Here is a 19,675-nt window from a genome sequence, read left to right as displayed (position 1 = left end):
GATTATTACTAAGATGGAAATAATTAATTTTATTTCAAATCACCATCTAAGTATAATTTTATAAATATTATATTAAATTCTTATTTTTGAATTTTTAATTCTAAATTCGAATTTAATGAGTATATTTATTAGAATAATAAAGAAAATACATTTTAAAGAATGAGCTTTATTATTAGGGTAAATACCATTTTGGACCCTCTGTTTTACAAAAGTTACTAATTGGACCCTGTGTTTTGTTAAATGACAAAATGGACCCTGTATTTTCTAAAATAGTACAAATAGGACCCTGAATTGATTTTTTTGTCAAAATAAAGTTTAATTATAATCCGATCTAAAAGTGCTATGACAAAAATATTTACATTTTTTGTATCTGTTCGTATTAAGCATTGTCTTCAAGTTGGTTGTATTAAAAAAAAATTGTCAAAAATTAAGCTCAGGGTCCTATTTTTACTTATTTAGAAAATACAGGGTCCATTTTGTCATTTAACAAAATACAGGGTCCAATCTGTAACTTTTGCAAAACACAGGGTCCAAAATGGTATTTACCCTTATTATTATTAAGATATTCGATCTCCATTGTTGGTTTTACATCGCGTTTGTTTTAGTGAGTAATCCTCCCTAATGGAGGAACGTTCATTAGCAATTTCGCACCGTTTAATCTCGAAAGATAAGTAGTTTGTAAGTGTTTTATATGGTATAGATCACCCTAATGGTGGCGACCATATTTGACTTGCAAATTGCGAAACAATGGTAGTAGCTCATAAGATAGAATAGCCTTGACTCTCGCCTAAACTGGACAACGCTGGATTCCAATCTTGATCGAATAAAAGGTTGCTAGAATGTTTAACATTTTAGATGAGCTGACAACTCTATTCAATAGATGGTAGCTTTGACTCTCGCCTAAACGGGACACTGATATCAGTTTATTGAAAAACCTTGGAAATTATTTAGGATTGAATTTTTTAAGTATTTTCTCATATCATTCCTACTTGCTATGTGCTTATAATTTCTGAATTGATTTTGTGTTAAAACATTATTGATTGATTTCTATTATTTTGTAGTATCCTGTATTACCAAAATGAATCCCATGTTATCACTGTTGACTGAAAATAAGCTGAATGGATCTAACTTTCCTAAATGGAATGAGAACATTAATATTGCTCTCATAGGAGAAAGTGCCTTGTTTGTTTTAACTGAGCCGTCACCTGAAGTGCCTGGGGATAATGCATCTAAAGCTGTGAAAGAAAAGTATGAGCGTTGGCAGAAAGCAAATGACAAAGCTCTATACTTTATGCTTTCCAGCATGGTTGACACCCTTAAAACTCGGTTTTCTAAAATCGAGAAGGCTGCTGAAGTTATGACGAAGTTAAATGAGCTATTCGTTAAGACATCACTTCAGTCACGCTTTGATGCCACTAAGAAGTACATTAATGCACGGATGGAACCTCATCAAAACGTGCGTGACCATGTTCTCCTCATGGCGAGTTATTTCCAAGAAGCCCAGGATCATGGTGCTGAAATGGACAGTGCTACTCAAGTAAGCCTTATCTTGAATAGCCTGACTCCAGCATTTCTACCATACACATCAAATTATGTCATGAATAAGAAGGAAATTGACTTTCATGAATTGGTGAATGACCTTCAAACTTATGAAAATTTGATTGGAGGACCGAAGAAGAAAGGGAGTAAACCTCATAATCCTGGGAATGGTAATGGGACGAACAAACCTGAAGCAAATGTTGCCTTTGCTTCAAAACCCAAATCGAAGAAGAAGTGGAAGAACACCAAGAAGCGAACAAAAGCCATGAAGCATAAAAAGGCTGCTCCTTCTGGTGATGCTACACTTAAAGGAAAGTGTTTCTACTGCAATGAAAAAGGTCATTGGAAACCCCAGTGTCCTAAACTTCTTGCAAAGAAACAAGGTATTTTTATGTATAAACTTTAAGAGTTTTAGTGAATTATTATCCACTTGGATTTATGATTCTGGACTAACTTTGTTTATTTGTTTTCTTCTTCTTATAGGCCAAGCTACTTGAACTCAAATGAGTTGGATCGGAAAGCTGGACCAGGGGTGAAATCGTCCAGATGAAGATGAAGCTCTTCAATTTATTTTTGAATTAATTGTTTTAGTTTAAAGACACTTTGGATTTCAAATTTTAGTTAGGGATATTTATCCCTGTTTTTCTCATATTGTTGCAATACATTTTTTTTTATTATTAATAAAGTTTCCTTTAATTTTCGAAATTCAACCATTGCAATTTATGAGATTGAGCTTCATTTAATTTATCTTCATCAATTATTACCACATTATATTTATATGTTTGTATGTGTTAGTGTTTTTATTATTGATGCAAATTCTATAATATTTACAACTCTTCATAGAGTTATATTAAATAAACACTAGAAATTAATTCTATGTTTACTACAATTATTAAGAATTTGTTTAATAAAAGGATCTTTTGATCTGATAGGGGTGGAGAAAAGTTAAGAAAACTATGCAGTTCAACGATCTTTTATATCTAATGAACTCTGGATAGTATTGAACTCCACATAAACTCTATCACGCTTAGAGAATAATGATCTTTACAACCTTTAGGCGTGGATCATAATCTCTATATACTTAGGGGTGGAGGTTATCCATAGTACCCTATATGTATATACTTAGGGGTGGAGTCTATTCCACAATTCCCTATGTAACACATATTTTCTTTAAACATGGAAGTAATATAATGAGTTAGCTATTATCAATATAAATTCTTGATCTTGATTGTATGTTCCATTTCGTTTTACTATTGTAAGTAAAAGTTTGATACCTACAAAAGTTCTTTGATAAAGTTTCACACTACCTTAATTGAGTGGGAGAATTTTAAAGTTCTATACCCATCTTCATCAGGTTGATACTTGTGATAGGTACTTAAGAACACTACTGAAAAGTAAATCTAACCATTCACATGGATAGGTATAACTTATCAGAATTATGAGAATAAGATAAAGAACTCTAGTTCAGTCTATTCGAATGACTTGAACCTAGAATTCTTAATCCTCATAAAATTTTATGGTATCTTAATTTTGATTACTTTATCTCTGGCATGTATTTTTCACTTCAAATACTAGTCTGCTATGTTGATGACTTAGTCTTGACTTAAAGTTTCAGACTTATACAAAAGTCACAACTAGGTAACTCTCCAAACAATCAGAGGTTAAAAAATATTATTTAACCAGACATCTGCTATTGAGTGGGAGCTATCTGAGATGTAATCAAATAGGGAACATTAGAAGATATTCAAGAAAGATTTATGAAAGTCATCTATATGTTAGATATTAAGGAACTGTGTATCAGTTATCCTTGTATCTCACCAACTCATTTCGAGATTTCATGAGATGGTGCTTACTTTGGGGGTGGAGGAATTATTGTATAATAATTCAAGCTCTACCAGAGAAGAATTATAACTTTGCAAATTTCGAAAATACCAGAAAGTTATATTGCTAAAGAAAAGTCTACACTGTATTATCTCAATTCCATATTTTAACATATGACAGATATGTCTTCTGTTAATTCAGATGTACTTATGAAACAGTAAAGATTTCAGTATCCCTTGATGAGTAAAGCATATAGTAAAGGATGTTTCATAAGTGAATTTAAGAACTAGTTTCCCGAATTTGGGTGGATTCAATTATACTACACTTGATCTGAAGATCAAGACATCAGATTGACCTATTTGCACAGTTTGTTTTATGTTAGTGCAAGTGGGAGTTTGTTGGGTTTTATGCCCTAAATAAAACTCTTTACAATCTGATTAGTTATCAATATAAGAAATTTAAAGTGATTGATGTTTGCATGAATTTTACATGCTAATGGTTTAATATGTTTATTACTTTTATACACAAAATCAGTTAAATCCAGATCATATGTTTATTCACAATTATAGTATCGTCAACACAATGGAATGTGATTGTGATCATACGAATCAAAAGACTTGGTCCCTGTTTCATCAGTGTTTTGGATTTACACTAATGTGATAATCAACGATGATGTGTACTTACACTTGGAGTAAGTGTTATGTTCTTTCCAGGACATTGGTAAAGTATACTAGTTTTGAATGTATGGAGTATACATTGGACTGGACCGATATTGCAACTAAGTTAAGATATTACAAACTTACCATTATATATATCTTTCTAAGTCAATATCAGTAGTTGATCTTAAGATTAAAAGAATCTAAATCCTGATATGCTTAGGCTCAACTCAGGAGTGCTATTCATGTTCTTTGATTTCTTAGTTAAGCCTACTTTTAGGTCAGGGTGATACGTATATTTTGGGAACATGATAGTATGATTGAGTGGGAGTGCTGAACATAAATATGGAATCTATAGCTTCTACTGGTGTATAGAAGTCAAGTGATGATTCCCTTCGAGCTTAGCAAATAGAAGTAAATGGATGAGCTCTTGTTTAACTGACTAATTATTAGATCACTAAACACCATTTACAGGTAGCTCAGTGTTTTAAGGGGCAAAATACATTGAGGGGTGAGAACGGTAAAGAAATCCCATCTCGATGTAGATCATCTATATAGAGGATCTTTAAATCACAATAAGATTATAACAATGGTTAAATGAGATAGCATATTGATATCGTGGAACATATAATATGCTCTATATAAGTCTGAGATTGCAATTCTAAGTTCTAAGAGTGGATTCAACGAAGAATTAATAAGTAGGAATTTACTTGGTAAATTTGGTTCACTTATTGGAAGCTCAGCATATAGATCCATGGTCCCCATTCTAGTTGAGAACATTCTGCTTGTAAGACTCATTAATTGATTCGTGATTGATCAATTATAATTCTAAAGTTAGACTATGTCTAATTTGTGAATTTTCACTAAGCAGGGGTGAAATTGTAAAGAAAAGAGTTTCTAGGTTTATTTATTTATTAATGGACTTTATATGTCTAATTAATAATTAAATTAAATGACAATATTATTTAATAATCTATTTTAGTTATTAAATAATTAGTTTTGGCATTTAAATGGTTAGAATTGGAAAATTGGCGTTTTTGAGAAAATAGATATAAAATTTGTTAAAACTGCAAAATCAAGTGGGGCCCATAAACTACACCATGGCCGGCCACTATTTGTGGAATTTCAAATTAATATTTTCATTATTTTAATGCCAAATAATTCCTAACCTAAACCTAGTAGTTGCCTATAAATAGAAAGTGATGGCTCAGTCAAATAACAAGTTTTCATAACACATCATTAGTTATCTGACAGAAATTTCTCTCTTCAGAAAAATTGAGCATTCCCTATTTTCTATACATGGCCGAAACCTCTTCTCTTTTCTCTCTTCATAAAATTTCGACCCTAGTGAAAGAGTAAGTGCCCACACACAGCAAGCAGTAACTCAATCATAGATTGGAAGACTGTGAAGGATCAAACTTGAAGAAGAAGGACATTCGGGCTCAGATCTTGATTATACTCTGCTATAGAAAGGATACAAGGGTTAGAGATCTGAGTGGAAGGAGACATTAATTCCGCTGCAATAATGTAAGGTTTTCTTAACTTTATATGTGTTTATTTTATTGTTTTAGAAAGTTCATATTTAGGGTGTTAAACAACATACTTGTGAGTAGATCTAAGATCATGGTAAAATAATTTCCAATAATTGTCGCCAGGGGTTCAGCTTCTATCCATTTGGTGAAGTAGTCTACTGTGACGATAGCAAACTATACCCCTTTTGTTCCCTTGGGGAGTTGACCAATTAGGTCTATCCCCCATACTGCGAAGGGCCAAGGAGATTGCATCATCGCAAGCTCATTGGGTGGAGCTCTTGGTATCCTCAAAAATCTCTGGCACTTGTCACATTTTTTGACATAGTCCATCAAGTCTTTGATCATCGTTGGCCAAAACTACCCCTGTCAGAGTATCTTTTTGGACAAGCTTTGCCCCCGACATGATTACTGCAGAAGCCTTCATGCACTTCTATCATAAGCTGTTCACATTTGGCTTTGGTGACGCACCTTAGGAGAGGCATAGAGAAACTACGTTTGTACATTATCCCATCTACGATCAGATACCTAGCAGCTTTTCTTCTTAGTTTGCCAGCCTCATTTTTGTCTTTTGGTAAGGCTTCAATTTAGAGGTAAGCTGCGATAGGTGTCATCCATGTTAGGGTGTCATCCAACATGTCGACTTCCTATGAGACAACAATGATGGGTTCTTTTAGGAACTGTATGGGCACCAAGTTTGCTTTATCAGTTATGGTACTGCTCGCTAGGCGAGCAAGTGCATCTGTTGTGCCATTCTATTCTTTGGGGATCTGCTTGATCGTGTAGCCTTTGAGTTGACTTAACAAGTCTTTGATTTTGCTCAAGTATGCCACCATTCTATTACCTTGAGCTGTGTATTCACCCAAGACTTGATTCACAACTAATTGAGAATTACTGAATATGTCCAGGTGGTCAGCCCATACTTCATGTGCTAGCTATCAAGGCTTCGTATTCAACCTCATTATTTGAGGCTTTGAAGCCAAATTTGATTGCTCCATGTAGTTGTTGCCTCTAGGTGTTGTAAGGGCAATGCCTGCACCAGACAATCGGTCAGTGTAGCTTTTGTCTACATGCATTTTCCATGTTAGATCTTTGAGATTTTGTTGCTACTCTTGCTCTTGCTTCTTATCTAGCTCTTGCTATTCTCTAGAGTCTTGAGGGGTCTCAAGAGTTGAGTTGGTGCACTCAGCCACGAAGTTTGTAAGGGCTTGGCCCTTCATGGCTATTCTTGGTTGGTATGTGATCTCAAACTGGCCAAGCTCAACGACACATTTGAGTACTCAGCTTGATGCTTTAGGTTTTTGCAAAACTTATCCTAGTAGTTGATCGGTGTACACCTTTATGGGGTGTGCCTGGAAGTAGGGCCTCAGTTTTCTAGAAGCTAAGAGCAAGCTGTAGGTCAGCTTCTCCATGAGTGGGTATCGACTTTCTGCATCGACCAGCCTTTTACTGATGTAGTATATAGGGTGCTGTACACCGCCTTCTCTTTTGAATAGCACTCACAGCGTGCTCTGTGACTGCTAGGTACACGCCTAGCTCTTCATTGTCTAGGGGTTTAGACAACATTGGTGGTTGGGCCAATTGCTTCTTCAGCTCCTGGAATGCATTTTCACATTCCTCTATCCAGATGAATTTTTTGTTACCTCTGAGAGTGTTGAAGAAGGGTACGCATTTGTCTATAGACTTGGACACAAATCTTCTTAGTGCAACAATGTGTCCAGTTTGGCTTTGTACTTCCTTGACAATTGTGGGTGACTTCATGTCTAAAAAGGCTTAGATCTTGTTTAGATTTGCTTCTATTCCTCTAGCATTGACTATGAAGTCAAGGAATTTTCTTGAGCTTACGCCAAAAGAGCATTTGAGGTGGTTGAGCTTTATGTTGTAGCTACAAAGGATTTTGAAGCACTCGCCTAGGTCCTCCACATGCCCCCAGCCTTTTTGAACTTAACGAGCATGTCATCCACATACACCTCCATGTTGCGACTGATGAGATCTGTGAACATCATGTTCACCAACTTTTGATAAGTGGCCCCTACATTTTTTAGCCAAAAGGGCATGACTTTGTAATAGTATAGGCCTAGGTCCATCATGAAGCTAGTGTGCTCCTGATCAGATAGATACATCTTTATCTGATTGTAACTTGAATATGCGCCCATAAAACTCAGGACTTCATGGCCAGCTGTGGCATCCACTAGCTAGTCAATTCTAGGCATTGGGAAGCAGTCCTTTGGACATGCTTTATTTAGGTTGGTGAAGTCTATACAGATCCTCCACTTCTTGTTCGGTTTAGGTACCAGCACTGGGTTAGACACCCACTGAAGATAGAATGCTTCTGTTATGAAGTCCTTGGCCCTTAGTCGTTTGACTTCATCTTTGAGCACCTGGGCATGCTCCTTGTCTAGCAATCGCCTCTTTTGTTGAACAGGCCAGATGCTTGGATCAATGTTGAGTGCATGGGTTATCAAGGAGGGGTCGACTCTGACCATATCTCCATGTGACCATGCGAATAGGTCCAGGTTTGCCCTTAGAAATCCTATCAAGACTGACTTGATTTTCGGAGCCAAACTTTTACCGATCTTCAGTCTTCTTGTTGGGTGAGTGGGATCAACTTCCACTTCTTCCAACTCTTGTGCAGGTCCGAAGCATCCTCCAAGATCCCTAAAGTGAGGATCTATGTTTGTGTCCCCACCTTGCGCTATACTTCATTGCCCCTATTGGGCTCATCTTCTAGAGTCTTGGTGGGCCTCTTCTCCTATTTGGCCTTAGATAACGCCATGTTGTAACATTGATGGGTAGACTATTGGTCTCCCCTCACGCATGCCACTCCGTGCCTTGTTAGGAATTTAAGGCATAAGTTGTAGATAGACGTCACCACCTTCAGGTCATTGAGGGTCGATCGACCAATCATGGCATTGAAAGCTGAGGGAACGTCGATCACGACGAACGGCATCATTAGTGTTCTTGTGGTTGGATTTTCTCCAACTGTGATGAGTAATCTGATATACCCGACAAGTGCAATGCCTTGGCCAAAAAAGCCATACACCACTGTTGGGTTTTATGCCCTAAATAAAACTCTTTACAATCTGATTAGTTATCAATATGAGAAATTTAAAGTGATTGATGTTTGCATGAATTTTACATGCTAATGGTTTAAATATGTTTATTACATTCACACACACAGAATCAGTTAAATCCAGATCATATGTTTATTCACAATTACAGTATCGTCAACACAGTGGAATGTGATTGTGATCATATGAATCAAAAGATTTGGTCCCTGTTTCATCAGTGTTATTGGATTTACACTAATGTGATAATCAGCGATGATGTGTACTTACACTTGGAGTAAGTGTAATGTTCTTTCCAGGACATTAGTAAAGTATACTAGTTTCGAATGTATGGAGTATACATTGGACTGGACCGATATTGCAACTAAGTTAAGATATTACAAACTTACTGTTATACATATCTTTCCAAGTCAATATCAGTAGTTGATCTTAAGATTAAAAGAATCTAAATCCTCATATGCATAGGCCCAACTCAGGAGTGCTACTCATGTTCTTTGATTTCTTAGTTAAGCCTACTTTTGGGTCAGGGTGATACGTATATTTTGGGAACATGATAGTATGATTGAGTGGGAGTGCTGAACATAAATATGGAATCTATAGCTTCTACTGGTGTATAGAAGTCAAGTGATGATTCCCTTCGAGCTTAGCAAATAGAAGTAAATGGATGAGCTCTTGTTTAACTGACTAATCATTAGATCACTAAACACCATTTACAGGTAGCTAAGTGTTTTAAGGGGCAAAATACATTGAGGGGTGAGAACGGTAAAGAAATCCCATCTCGATGTAGATCATCTATATAGAGGATCTTCAAATCACAATAAGATTATAACAATGGTTAAATGAGATAGCATATTGATATCGTGGAACATATAATATGCTCTATATAAGTCTGAGAGTGCAATTCTAAGTTCTAAGAGTGGATTCAACGAAGAATTAATAAGTAGGAATTTACTTGGTAAATTTGGTTCACTTATTGGAAGCTCAGCATATAGATCCATGGTCCCCATTCTAGTTGAGAATATTCTGCTTGTAAGACTCATTAATTGATTCGTGATTGATCTATTATAATTCTAAAGTTAGACTATGTCTAATTTTATGAATTTTCACTAACCAGGGGTGAAATTGTAAAGAAAAGAGTTTCTAGATTTATTTATTTATTAATGGACTTTATATGTCTAATTAATAATTAAATTAAATTACAATATTATTTAATAATCTATTTTAGTTATTAAATAATTAGTTTTGGCATTTAAAAGGTTAGAATTGGAAAATTGGCGTTTTTGAGAAAATAGAGATAAAATTTGATAAAACTGCAAAATCAAGTGAGGCCCACTATAACACCATGGCCGGCCACTTATCAAGGGTTTTTCAAATTAATATTTTCATTATTTTAATGTCAAATAATTCCTAACCTAAACCTAGTAGTTGCCTATAAATAGAAAGTGATGGCTCAGTCACAACACATGCTTTCATAAGTTTTTCAATAACCTTTTCTGACAGAAATTTCTCTCTTCAGAAAAACTGAGCCTTCCCCACTTTCTATACCTGGCCGAAATCATCCCTCTCTTTTCTCCTTCATCAATTTTGAACCCTAGTGAAAGAGTAAGTGCCCACACACAGCAAGCAGTAACTCAATCATAGATTGGAAGACTGTGAAGGATCAAACTTGAAGAAGAAGGACATTCGGGCTCAGATCTTGATTATACTCTGCTACAGAAAGGATACAAGGGTTAGAGATCTGAGTGGAAGGAGACATTAATTCCGCTGCATCAATGTAAGGTTTTCTTAACTTTATATGTGTTTAATTTATCGTTTTAGAAAGTTCATATTTAGGGTGTTTAAACAACATACTTGTGAGTAGATCTAAGATCCTGGTAAAATAAATTTCTAACAACTGTCCTCAGAGCCATGGTAATTGATTTACTTACATGAAATTTGGACTTTAAAACGATTGTTTGTTTGTTTTTGGATGGTATCATGTTGTATTGAGTGTTATTTGATGATTGATTGATGTTTGTAAATTTTCGTGAAAAATAATTGCGATTCTGTTTCTGGAATTATTTTTATTGGATAGTATGGAAAAAATTAAGCAAGTTACATTTTTACAGAACTCAATTTCGATTTAATTTGAATTAGTTATGATTTTTTGAAGATTCGGAAAAATCGGAGTTGTGCTGAAATTTTCCTGCGATCGCGAAAACTGTCCGTACAGCTCGCAATTTTTTCGGTTTTCTTCGTTTTTTCATGCTTTTTCATGGAATTAACTTCCGATTTTTTGTGTAGTTTTGTATTTATATATTTACTATTCCTAATTCAATTCTAATTATCATTATGAATTAATTTAATATTTTTTTAAATTTAATTCAAGATATTAGTGTAATTTGAATTTTAAAATAGTAAATATCTATCTTATTGCTTAATTATCTATCTTATTTTAAATTTGATTATATTTTACCTGTTTTTAAATTTAAGGTCAGATTTTAAATATTTTTAAATTAAATCTTTTTTTAAATAATTTGACCTTATTTAAATTTAAAATAAGATAACTAGAATCATGTAATTTTAAATAGATGTAAGATATTTTGCTAACTTTTAAATTTTGTTATTTTATTTATTTAAATTAAATTTAAAATCTAAAAAAGATATTTAATTTATCTTTTCTAATTTTTATTTAATTTTTAAAATAACATTTAATTTTAAAAGTAGTTAGCAAATTTTGAAATGATATTTAGGTTGGTTGAAACCTAATTTTTCAAAATTGTAGGTTTAATTTTAATTTTTTTTAAATAATTTCGAAATTTATATTAATATTTTTTTATTTTCGAAAATAAATATTTATTTTTTTTATTTATTTTTCGAAAATTAAATTATTATTTTCAATTAAATATTTTTTTAATTATTAATTTCGAAATTTATTTATTTAAAATTAAATAAATCCTACTTCCAACTATCCAGCTAACCTTGTTGCAGGAGTATGTGGTTTTAGCTTGTGTGTAAGTTTTCAAAACCTATTATTACTTGATTGTAAATAGCCATGGTTACTTTTTGCCAGATCTAATGATCTGATGGCTCCCTTGGTCAAGTTAATAATTTGTAACAGGTAAATTTTACAATCTTCTTTCATCTGTGTATGACCTAGCAACATGATAGGATCCATCCAAGTGTGTACCTGTGTGAGCCTATGTGTTTATTTTATTATATAGATGCATATAGGTTGTTGCTAAATAAAATGTCACACCATGATAGATTTTATTTAGGTCCATTTAGTTATTGGACCTATTCAATTAATAACAGTTATTTATTTTAAGGTTAAATTCCTCTCTTTTGGGCCTTGTGTGAGAGTTGGGAGCCATAGAAGTGGGTACGACATACCGAACCCAGCACCCCCTCACATGAACTACCTCAATTGTGAAGGCCCATTTGCCTGATTTAAATAACTGTACTAGGTTAATTATATTAGTTTGACCTAATAAAATTGAATTAGCAACACAATTAACTTTTAAAATATATGAAATTTATTTTCATTTTAATATTTTAAAGTTAATTTTAAGAAAAATACTTTTAGTTTAGATATTATTTCTAGACAAACTATTTGTATTTTTCTTGTATTTAATTAAATATAGAATTTTAACTAACTAGATTCTTTCTGGAGCTTATTTAATTAAATATTCCTATTTAAGTTATAAATTAGTTGTAACAACTGATTTTTTTTATCTAACTTAAATTTGAATATTTGATTTAAATTTTAAATCAAGTTGAGGAATCCTAGGCATTAGTTATTAAAGATTCTTAAGATATTTTTTTAAGTTAATATCTTTTCGAATATTAACTTAAAATGGAATATTTTAGATATTTTTTAGGTTAATATCTTTTCGAATATTAACTTAAAAAGATACCTTCAAATTAAGTGGTTATAACTTAATTTTTGATATTTAATTAAATCTAAATTTGAAATTATTTAAGTTTAAGATTTTTTCTATATAACTTAAATTAGATATTTTTCAATTTTTTTTTTGAAAAGATACTTAGTCAAATAAGATATTTTCTAGATAGTAATTTCTAGACTACTTATTATTTCTAATATTTAAATAGGAAAATATTATACTTTGTGAAATTAATTATTTAAATAATTAATTTTGGTACAATTTTATTAAGTATATTTTTCCTAGTATTAAACTAGAAATTAATAATTAAGCCTTCTCTACACTTAATTATTATTTCTTGAATTTATTACATTTAATTAACTTGAAAAATCTAAATATCTAAGTTGATTTTCATCATGATACTTAAATATTTATTGATTTTTCATGACACTTAATTAAATAGAAAATTATTTTTAAGTTGAAATTTAATTTTTCAACTTAAATTTAAATAATTTTCAATATATATTTTATTCTTTATTTTCTTAATCAATTTCGAAAATTGCATTTTATTTATGCAATATTTTTTTCGAATTTTAATCTTGAAAAAATAGATTGAGTTGTAAATTAATTATTTATTTTAATTAATTCTCGGACACTACAATCAATGATTTTTTCATTTAATTGATTAATTTAAAATAAATGAATTTAAAATATATATATTATTAGAAATTGAATTAATTAGTCAAAAGAAAATCTAGATAGGTGATAATTTTGCTTGAAGTATTTCTTTTCTATTTTTATTATTTGCAAGTTGCAGCGTATTTTTCCAAGGGAGGACATAATGAAGGCAGGTAAAACAGGTAATTTCAGGGCGACGTTATTGTATAACAGCCTCCTTAAACAGGATTGTGATAGCTACTATAAGGCTATTTGGAATTACCTGAATTTGCCTAAACACCGATTTGTGTTATGGCAAATTGTGAATTCTCATCTTCTCACTCGTGACAATCTCAGGAAGCTTCACGTTGAGATTGTAACTTGGAGCTGCCCGGTTTGTGGTGATCCTTTGGAAACTCATGACCACCTGTTCTTTTCTTGTAGTCTCTCGCAAAGAGTGCTATCTAGCATTTTTGTTTGGCTCGGTTACACGGCCTGGCCGAACACTCTTGAGGACTGGAAAAAATGGCTCACTCTCAAGCCTTTGGGGTTACAAAGAAGCATCAATATTGCCATCCTTGCAACCACTTGCTACAGTATATGGGTAAATAGGAACAGGTGTATCTTTGAAGGTTGTTCAAAAACTGTCAATTGGATTGTTGCAGAAGTGAAGAGTATAGTTGTATATAGATTGAATCTTGTAAATAATAAACAGATTACTAGACAGGAGAGAGCCTATTTGAATAGATTACAATGTAATTAATTTGTTTCTTTGTTTTGTTTTGAGGGCAGTTTTTGTCCTTGTGAGGCTTGAGGGTGTTTTTGCTTGTTGATTAATGAAGTTTCTTCTTCGTGATCAAAAAATTTTTTTCGAACTCAATAAATATATTCTCAAAGGAAATTTTTAAGTTGCTAATTATTTAATTTAATTCAACTTAAATTAATTTCCTTAATATTTATATTTAAGATTATTACTAAGATGGAAATAATTAATTTTATTTCAAGCACCATCTAAGTATAATTTTATAAATATTATATTAAATTCTTATTTTTGAATTTCAATTCTAAATTTCGAATTTAATGAGAATTTATTTATTAGAATAATAAAGAAAATACATTTTAAAGAATGAGCTTTATTATTATTAAGATATTCGATCTCCATTGTGGGTTTTACACCGCGCTTGTTTTAGTGAGTAATCCTCCCTAATGGAGGAACGTTCATTAGCAATTTCGCACCGTTTAATCTTGCATGATAAGTAGTTTGTAAGTGTTTTATATGGTATGGATCACCCTAATGGTGGCGACCATATTTGACTTGCAAATTGCGAAACAATGGTAGAAGCTCATAAGATAGAATAGCCTTGACTCTCGCCTAAACGGGACAACGCTGGATTCCAATCTTGATCGAATAAAAGGTTGCTAGAATGTTTAACATTTTAGATGAGCTGACAACTCTATTCAATGGATGGTAGCTTTGACTCTCGCCTAAACGGGACACTGATGTCAGTTTGTTGAAAAACCTTGGAAATTATTTAGGATTGAATTTTTTAAGTATTTTCTCATATCATTCCTACTTGCTATGTGCTTATAATTTCTGAATTGATTTTGTGTTAAACCATTATTAATTTCTATTTGTTGATTTCTATTATTTTGTAGTATCATGTATTATCAAAATGAATCCCATGTTATCACTGTTGACTGAAAACAAGCTGAATGGATCTAACTTTAATAAGTGGAATGAGAACATTAATATTGCTCTCATAGGAGAAAGTGCCTTGTTTGTTTTAACTGAGCCGTCACCTGAAGTGCCTAGGGACAATTCTTCCAAAGCTGTGAAAGAAAAGTATGAGCGTTGGCAGAAAGCAAATGACAAAGCTCTATACTTTATGCTTTCTAGCATGGTTGACACCCTCAAAACTCGGTTTTCTAAAACTGAGAAGGCTGCTGAAGTTATGACGAAGTTAAATGAGCTATTCGGTAAGGCATCACTTCAGTCACGCTTTGACGCGACTAAGAAGTACATTAATGCACGGATGGAATCTCATCAAAACGTGCGTGACCATGTTCTCCTAATGTCAAGTTATTTCCAAGAAGCCCAGGATCATGGTGCTGAAATGGATAGTGTTACTCAAGTAAGTCTTATCTTGAATAGCCTAACTCCAACATTTCTACCATACACTTCAAATTATGTCATGAATAAGAAGGAAATTGACTTTCATGAATTAGTCAATGACCTTCAAACTTATGAAAATTTGATTGGAGGACCCAAGAAGAAAGGGAGTAAACCTCACAATCCTGGAAATGGTAACGAGACGATGAAACCTGAAGCAAATGTTGCCTCTGCTTCAAAGCCCAAATCGAAGAGGAAGTGGAACAACACAAGGAACCGAACAAAAGCCATGAAGAATAAAAAGGCTGCTCCTTCTGGTGATGCAACACTTAAAGGAAAGTGTTTCTACTGCAATGAGAAAGGTCATTGGAAACCCCAGTGTCCTAAACTTCTTGCAAAGAAACAAGGTATTTCCATTTATAAACTTTAAGAGTTTTAGTGAATTATTATCCAATTGGATTTATGATTCTAGAGTAACTTTGTTTATTTGTTTTCTTCTTCTTATAGGCCAAGTTACTTGAACTCAGATGAGTTGGATCAGAAAGCTGAACCAAGGGTGAAATCGTCCATATGAAGATGAAGCTCTTCAATTATTTTTGAATTAATTGTTTTAGTTTAAAGACAATTTGGATTTCAAATTTTAGTAAGGGATATTTATCCCTGTTTCTCTCATATTGTTGCAATACATTTTTTTTTATTTTATTAATAAAGTAATCTTTTATTTTCGAAATTCAATATTGCAAATTATGAGATTGAGCTTCATCTAATTTTTCTTCATCAATTATTACCACATTATATTTATATGTTTGTATGTGTAAGTATTTTTATTATTGATGCAAATTCTATTATAATATTTACAACTCTTCATAGAGTTATATTAAATAACACTAGAAACTATTTCTATGTTTATTAATAATTGTTCATTCTAATACAATTATTAAGAATTTGTTTAATAAAAGGATCTTTTGATCTGATAGGGGTGGAGAAAAGTTAAGAAAACTATGCAGTTCAACGATCTTTTATATCTAATGAACTCTGGATAGTATTCAACTCCACATAAACTCTATCACACTTAGAGAATAATGATCTTTACAACCTTTAGGGGTGGATCATAATCTCTATATACTTAGGGGTGGAGGTTATCCACAGGTACCCTATATGTATATTTTAGGGGTGGAGTCTATTCCACAATTCCCTATATGACACATATTTTCTTTAAACATGGAAGTAATATAATGAGTCAGCTATTGTCAATATAAATTCTTGATCTTGATTGTATGTTCCATTTCGATTTTACTGTTGTAAGTAAAAGTTTGATACCTTTGAAAGTTCTTTGTTAAAGTTTCACACTACCTTAATTGAGTGGGAGAATTTTAAAGTTCTATACCCATCTTCATCAGGTTGATACTTGTGATAGGTACTTAAGAACACTACTAAAAAGCAAATCTAACCATTCACATGGATAGGAATTGCTTATCAGAATTATGAGAATAAGATAAAGAACTCTAGTTCAGTCTATTCGAATGACTTGAACTATGAATTCTTAATCCTCATGAAATTTTATGGTATCTTAATTTTGATTACTTTATTTCAGGCATATTTTTTTTCACTTCAAATACTAGTCTGCTATGTTGATGACTTAGTCTTAACTTAATGTTTCAGACTAATACAAAAGTCACAACTAGATAACTCTCTAAACAAATAGAGGTTAAAAGTATTATTTAACCAGACATCTGCTATTGAGTGGGAGCTATCTGAGATGTAATCAAATAGGGAACATTAGAAGATATTCAAGAAGGATTTATGAAAGTGATCTATATGTTAGATATTAAGGAACTGTGTATCAGTTGTCTTTGTATCTCACCATCTAATTTCGAAATTCTTGAGATGGTGCTTACTTTGGGGGTGGAGGAATTATTGAATAATAATTCAAGCTCTACCAGAGAAGAATTGTAACTTTGTCTATTCGAAAATACCAGAAAGTTATATCACTGAAGAAAAGTCTACACTGTATTATCTCAATTACATATTTTAAAATATGAGAGATATGTCTTCTGTTAATTCAGATGTACTTTTAAAACAGTAAAAGATTTCAGTATCCCTTGATGAGTAAAGCATATAGTAAAGGATGTTTCATAAGAGTATTTACGAACTAGTTTCCAGAAGTTTGAGTGGATTCAAATATACTACACTTGATCTGAAGATCAAGACATCAGATTGACCTATTTGCACAGTTTGTTTTATGTTAGTGCAAGTGGGAGTTTGTTGGGTTTTATGCCCTAAATAAAACTCTTTACAATCTGATTAGTTATCAATATGAGAAATTTGAAGTGATTGATGTTTGCATGAATTTTACATGCTAATGGTTTAAATATGTTTATTACATTCACACACACACAGAATCAGTTAAATCCAGATCATATGTTTATTCACAATTACAGTATCGTCAACACAGTGGAATGTGATTGTGATCATATGAATCAAAAGATTTGGTCCCTGTTTCATCAGTGTTATTGGATTTACACTAATGTGATAATCAGCGATGATGTGTACTTACACTTGGAGTAAGTGTTATGTTCTTTCCAGGACATTAGTAAAGTATACTAGTTTCGAATGTATGGAGTATACATTGGACTGGACTGATATTGCAATTAAGTTAAGATATTACAAACTTACCGTTATACATATCTTTCCAAGTCAATATCAGTAGTTGATCTTAAGATTAAAAGAATCTAAATCCTGATATGCTTAGGCTCAACTCAGGAGTGCTATTCATGTTCTTTGATTTATTAGTTACGCCTACTTTTGGGTCAGGGTGATACGTATATTTTGGGAACATGATAGTATGATTGAGTGGGAGTGCTGAACATAAATATGGAATCTATAGCTTCTACTGGTGTATAGAAGTCAAGTGATGATTCCCTTCGACCTTAGCAAATAGAAGTAAATGGAAGAGCTCTTGTTTAACTGACTAATCATTAGATCACTAAACACCATTTACTGGTAGCTAAGTGTTTTAAGGGGCAAAATACATTGAGGGGTGAGAACGGTAAAGAAATCCCATCTCGATGTAGATCATCTATATAGAGGATCTTGAAATCACAATAAGATTATAACAATGGTTAAATGAGATAGCATATTGATATCGTGGAACATACAATATGCTCTATATAAGTCTGAGAGTGCAATTCTAAGTTCTAAGAGTGGATTCAACGAAGAATTAATAAGTAGGAATTTACTTGGTAAATTTGGTTCACTTATTGGAAGCTCAGCATATAGATCCATGGTCCCCATTCTAGTTGAGAATATTCTGCTTGTAAGACTCATTAATTGATTCGTGATTGATCAATTATAATTCTAAAGTTAGACTATGTCTAATTTTATGAATTTTCACTAAGCAGGGGTGAAATTGTAAAGAAAAGAGTTTCTAGGTTTATTTAATTATTAATGGACTTTATATGTCTAATTAATAATTAAATTAAATGACAATATTATTTAATAATCTATTTTAGTTATTAAATAATTAGTTTTGGCATTTAAAAGGTTAGAATTGGAAAATTGGCGTTTTTGAGAAAATAGAGATAAAATTTGATAAAACTGCAAAATCAAGTGAGGCCCACTATAACACCATGGCCGGCCACTTATCAAGGGTTTTTCAAATTAATATTTTCATTATTTTAATGCCAAATAATTCTTAACCTAAACCTAGTAGTTGCCTATAAATAGAAAGTGATGGCTCAGTCACAACACATGCTTTCATAAGTTTTTGAATAACCTTTTCTGACAGAAATTTCTCTCTTCAGAAAAACTGAGCCTTCCCCACTTTCTATACCTGGCCAAAATCATCCCTCTCTTTTCTCCTTCATCAATTTCGAACCCTAGTGAAAGAGTAAGTGCCCACACACAGCAAGCAGTAACTCAATCATAGATTGGAAGACTGTGAATGATCAAACTTGAAGAAGAAGGACATTCGGGCTCAGATCTTGATTATACTCTGCTACAGAAAGGATACCAGGGTTAGAGATCTGAGTGGAAGGAGACATTAATTCCGCTCCATCAATGTAAGGTTTTCTTAACTTTATATGTGTTTAATTTATCGTTTTAGAAAGTTCATATTTAGGGTGTTTAAACAACATACTTGTGAGTAGATCTAAGATCCTGGTAAAATAAATTTCTAACAACAATCACTTGGCTACAAGGCTCCAAGTCGGTGACTTGGAGCCCCATCTTTTCATATGTTGATTTAAAATAATGTTGGAGGAGGCTCCATCATCCACCTTACATCTAGCCATGGTCATTTTCCCGATTTGCACAGTATTGACCAGGGGATCATTATGGGAGAAATTGATCAACGCTACCTCTTCTTCGGTAAAGGAGATCATGGGCTCTACGGGCTTTTATTGCTTAGAGCTCCAGTCTTCGACAGCTAGGA

Source organism: Cannabis sativa, chromosome 5 (genome assembly GCF_029168945.1).
Source record: "Cannabis sativa cultivar Pink pepper isolate KNU-18-1 chromosome 5, ASM2916894v1, whole genome shotgun sequence".
Classification (NCBI taxonomy): Eukaryota; Viridiplantae; Streptophyta; class Magnoliopsida; order Rosales; family Cannabaceae; genus Cannabis; species Cannabis sativa.
The sequence above is the reverse complement of the archived record's forward strand: the minus strand, read 5'-3'. Positions refer to the sequence as shown.